We start from the raw sequence: 5,728 nt of genomic DNA, 5'->3' as shown, positions 1-5,728 counted from the left end.
TCCTTCCATTTTTAAATTGCATATTGAGTGGAGATCTCGGCGGACCTGCCAGCCTATCATTAGCATCTTCTTCGTGTTTCTGCTCTTAGCAGGGGAAATCTTCAGTCTTTAGGTATTTGTTCTTTGCAGAAATGTACCTTTCATTGCCTGTGGTAGCACTTTTTTTACTTTCAAGGGACATAAAACCCTTCAAAGCAAAGATAGGTTAAATTAATCTCAGTCTCTAGATGTGTCTATTTTATGAATCGAAGAAAAAATGAGGCATTATAATGCCTAATCAGGTGCCTTTGTTGGTGTGGAAAACTAACATCATCTGTGTCTAATTTAAAACAAAACGTGTTGTCAGTTCTACATTTGATTTTAAAAAAGTGGGAGAATACCTTTCAACACCTGTCACTCAACACAAGCAACCATTCTGCTGTTTGTTATTCGTACCGTGGCATGTTTCTCACCACGGTACGTCCCTGCGCAGGTGATAATTTCATCTCCTCTCTGCTTTTTGATGTTAGTGTCGAATGAAACGGCAATTACGATCTCTTTACAAACATCTCAGCTGTTAGAAAGAAGGTTCTTCTCACTTCTTCCATTAGTCAGTTACCCATTAGAAATGCAAGGGCGATGGTAAACATGAAGCCACTCTGGGGCACAACATAGAAATGCAGATTAAAATTTTTATTTTATTCAAATACAAGAGCCAAACCTAGGTCTGATTACTATCTGACCTATAGAGCCAAGAAAAAACCTAAACCAAACCTGTCTGATGACACGAAGTAGGCAAACCCCACAGTAAGAGCCGTTATCCACAAATTGAAGAAAGAATGGAATAGTGAGACCAGTCAATCCTTCCCAAGAGTGGTGGACCCACCAGAAGTACTTTGAGAGGTCATCAAGGACTCATTTGGTAGGTGGCAAAAGAACCCAGAAGAACATTCAAAACTCACTTGCCTCAGTTAAGGTCAGAGTTCAACAAGAAGGGAGAGAGAGCGGGCAAACATGTCTTCCATGGGAGAGTCCCACGGCCAGAAGCACTGCTGACCCACAAGAACACAAAGGCCTGTCTCATATTTACCAAAGGCTTTTTGGAAAAGATTCTGTGGACTGAAAAGGCAAAGGTGGAACTTTCTAGAAAGTTACTCACGGTGGTGGTGGTGGTGGTGGTGTGATGGTCGGGGGCTGCTCTGTTTCTTCCAGACCTGGACAACTTGCCTTAACTGGTGGAACCACAAATTCTCCTCTCTACCATTAGATCCATTGAATTTAAACTCACTTTGTTTATTCAGCAGGACAACAATCCAAAGCAGACCAGGAAGTCCACCTCTGAATGTCTCAAAAACAAAAAAAAAGTTTTAAAGCAACCTATTCAGATGTTGGGCCCTTGCTTTAAATAGGACAACCCTCCAATGTGGCTAAATCTCAAAAGTTCTTGTAAATTCATCATATTGCCATATTGAGTTGAAGTAGAAGTCACTTTAGAGATGTTCACACAATATTACATAAATGTTCTGAACTTTCACAGTTAATTTTTAAACAAAACTGGCTTCAAAGTGTGAAAACAGTGGACCACTGTGCACGACTCTTTAGTTTTTCCTTTAAAAGTGGATCTTTAGACAATTTTTGTTTCTTTGATGGTTGCAACATTTCTTAAAATGTGATCAGGCAGTTTAGAGGGCATCTAAAGATATCTTTGGGGGCACATTGCAAGTAAAACAGGTCTGGCAACACCTTTACTGATGATATTCATACATTTCAGTTTGACAGGATAAAATATTACATTTCTCCCATTGAAAGTTCAAGATATTTGAACTGAAGGCTGTTCCACTCATTGTAACAGTAGCAGCATGAGGTAACTGCAGAGAGGTTCCAGTTTAACTGCAGCAAACTGGTCTGACTGGACACATTTCAGTCGTTCTTCAGTGATCCGAGCCAATCAGGACCTCATCCAGCCCTGATGCAGAACTTGGATTATATTCCTGAACTGTCTGGAAAGAAGGCAAACATTCAATTGACCTTTTCAAACACAATCAGATTTAACAAAGCTTCTATTCGGCAGCTGTTAACGAGTGTTTAAAGGGACACATGCCCCCCACCCCCGTACCTGCTGTATTTTGTAGAGTTGCAGCAGAGCACAGTGAAACAGCCTGAGCTTTGTCAGTGTTGTCAATTATTAGAAATACATGTAATTTTCCTGCGTTTTCTTTTAAGTTGTTTTCCGGCTTGTAGCACACTGTGGTTCATTTTGACCTAGCCGTAGAGCTGCCACCCAGGCAACAGAAAAATAGAGCTATGTCACTTTATAATGTCAGAAATGTATTGTCCTAACAATATACTTTTCAGGTTTGTACAACATATTTTGTTAGTACAAAATTTATATTTTGTAAAAACATGGGAAGTTATTTTTTGTAACATAATAAAATATTATAATTAGATATTCATATGTGAAAAGTATATTGTCAGCGGAGAATGGCAAACAGAAATGTTGCGGTTGGAACAGACTTTAAATTAAGTTTTTTACATCAAAAACGTGAGAAACATTAGGCGTAATTATTTTAAAAAAGAAGCTGTTATCCTAGTGGCTCAAGCATTTTTCTTCCACTCAACTTTCCATCATTATGCTTGGATACAGCATTGTGTGAAAAATCAGAGTACCAGCGATTCTCTCCTTTCCAATTCTGAAGGCCAATTGTATGGATATAACCATTTCTGTATATAAAAAATTTATTGGTCAATTATAATCACATTTTCAGAAAAAATTAATTTGGGATTTTATTCTTTCAAAGATTTCAATATCCCAGTTCTTACATTTTTCAAATTTGGGTTTTCCTTCCACTCAACTTTCCATGAATTTGCTAAATTTGGAATGCGCATTTTGGATTTTTGGAATCTATAATCATTCAAAATAACTGAAAGAAAGACCTGAAGTTTTTTTTGTCCAATTTCCTGTCTTAAAGTAATAAAAAAATGACTTGTTCAACTAAAGCAGACACTATACACTACTGAATGAAGCTGGCAGCGGGAAGTGTCATTTTTCCCAGTCAGAGCCCAGGCGGCTGCCTCTTTACAGCTTTGTGAGGCGGAATAAATTGCCAACAGGGCAGCTACCTGCTTCCGCTCTCTGTTGGTATCACTTTCCTCCCAGCACCTCTCTAACAGCTGAGACCCCCCTCCTGGTGTTTGTGTGTGTAAGTCACCTGGAAAGCTGGTGTAGTGGAGGTATCAGCTGGACGCAGGTTGCACTCCAAGCCCTGGGGAGCCGGCAGCCATGCGAGAGAAGAGGGAGCACCGGGAGGGGGCTGGTGCTGCACATTCTCATGACTCAGATGGGATTACAGGTTGCTAACACTTGATGACACAAGCTGTTTCCAACATCTCACCTACCTTGTTTGCTGAAGACTTAACTGACTCAGAGTCAACTCGCTCTGACACACACACACACAAATCAGTGTAAGCTGCTGTTCATGTGCACTGAACCCACACTGTTAACTTCCTCCTCAAATTGAGTTTGATGGCTTGCATGCACCCAAACACACAGAGTGAAGATACATAAACTGTAGGGAGGGAGGGAAACGGGCGAGGAAGCTTGACTGACCGAGGAACTGTCCTGCACACACCAAAACACACTCAGCATTTTAAATAGAAGTCAGGTTTATATGCATGAACAAAACAGCCAGGATGCATTAATCAATGCAACCATTATGCCTGCAAACACAACACACCTGATGGCTGCTTTGCTTTTCTCACTATTACTTTAGCATGTGCTATCAGTCACCCTTCCCACTATGTGATCACTGGATTTCAGCTGCCTGTTGATGAAAATACAGAGCCATGATACAGCCTGACTAATGGCACCAACAAATTACTTAAATAGAACCCGTCTGACAGCATGAAGTAGGCTAAAAGATCTCAAACAGCGTCATTCCCTGATCTAAAGAAATTCAAGATGAGAAACATTGACGTCGGTCAGTCTGGAGAGGGTCACAAAGCCATTTCTGAGGTTTTGGGACTCCAGAGAACCACAGTGAGAATCATTATCCACACATGGAGAAAATATGGAATGATGAAGAATCTTCCCTGAAGTGGTTGGCCTACCAAAGTTACTTCACGAGCTCAACAATGACTCATCCAGGAGGTCACATAGGAACCCAGAGCAACATCTAAAGTTCTGCAGGCCTCTCTGTCGCAGTTAAGCACAGAGGTCATGATTTAACAATGAGAGGGCCAGAAACACTGCTGACCGAAGGACATAACAAAGTGTTACATTTACTAAAATCTTAACTTTTATTTTTTGTGGGGCCATGTTAAAGCTGATTGATGGGGTTTCCAGTTGCTGAGAGAATCCTCAGAGAAATTAACTCATTCATCAAAAGCTGGACCTGTTGGTCTTAAACTGGCCCCACTGTAGATGCCCAACAAAGCTCGATAAACATTTTTAAAGTGTCTCTTTGTTAAAGGTTAATTTCTTTCTGATACATTTTTTAGATGGTTTAACCAATTTAAAAACACAAAGTGCATCAGTTCAGAACAGGACATTATATAACCCACTCACCTCGATGTGACCACCTCTGCAGGTTTCTCTTGCAGGGTAAATTAATTTCCCCCTCTCTGTTCCTAAAGTTATTTAATATCCACTCAGATTCAGAGTCATTATTACCTGCTAACCCACTACCCAGACCCCCCTTGTGTCCCCCCTGGCGCCTCCAGATACGACTTTTGAAAGACCACCGTGTCTCCAAGGCCTAATTAGAATTGAAAGTCTGCTCGTTTAGAATTGTCAACCCTTACCTCAAGCCCGGACCAGTTTGCCTTGAATTTCAAACACAGCCCATAACACTTAATGGTGTGAGATATTGTGCAGTATATAACTTTGCACTGACCTTAGGTAAATGACGGTTATTGCAGGGGAAAACCAGATTATGTGTGTGCTGAGTAAACTATTAAAAGTGTTGGATTAGAAGAAGCAGCTCTGATGTACTTTGTGTGCTTGTCGTTTTAAAATAGCACAGTGGAGGGTATTTCTCTAGCTCTGCATGTGGCCTGTAAACATCATGGTCCATCAGATGGGGAGTCTTTTTTGGGGTAAGGGGGTGGGGGACGGTTTGTTTTCACTTATAAGGAAGACATGAAATAGTGTCCTTAACTTAATCACCACCTTGTTTCACAACATTTGCATATATTTACATATTAATTGGACCACCGATTAAAATTGTTTTTGTAATTTTAATTAAGTGTCCACAAAGGTATATGATTAGCACTGTATAAAATACAGCCTGACATAACTAGAAGCAAAAAAAGGGGTATCTTGGCTGGAGATTTTTTCTCCTACCAAATAGAAGAGGATTACTTCCACGGAAAGCCTTGCTCCTGATAGCCTTTTAGAAAATATTCAAATCTGTGCTACTTTAGGCCACAGAACCCTATAAAGGGACTGATGGAGGGATTTAGATGTTTGAAACAGGGCAGCCAAGGGTCTTTCTGTTAGTTTTTTTTTCTTCACTTTATGATGTTAAATCAGACATATTGTTTTCTGTTTTGTCAGTATTAACATTAACAGTATTTTCATTTAATGAATAAAGAATAATGAGATTTTCTGACAGTTTCTTCGTTCAATTTTTTCATGTGTAGATGGGTGAAAAATAAGTTATGAAAGTAAATATAGAAGTAAATGAAAGCACTATCGGTAGAGTTACTTGTGTTGTTCTTGCAGCGCTATTCTACATCTAGTCGCTAGAGG

This window comes from Girardinichthys multiradiatus, chromosome 24 (genome assembly GCF_021462225.1).
Source record: "Girardinichthys multiradiatus isolate DD_20200921_A chromosome 24, DD_fGirMul_XY1, whole genome shotgun sequence".
Taxonomy (NCBI): domain Eukaryota; kingdom Metazoa; phylum Chordata; class Actinopteri; order Cyprinodontiformes; family Goodeidae; genus Girardinichthys; species Girardinichthys multiradiatus.
Note: the sequence above shows the minus strand (reverse complement) of the source record.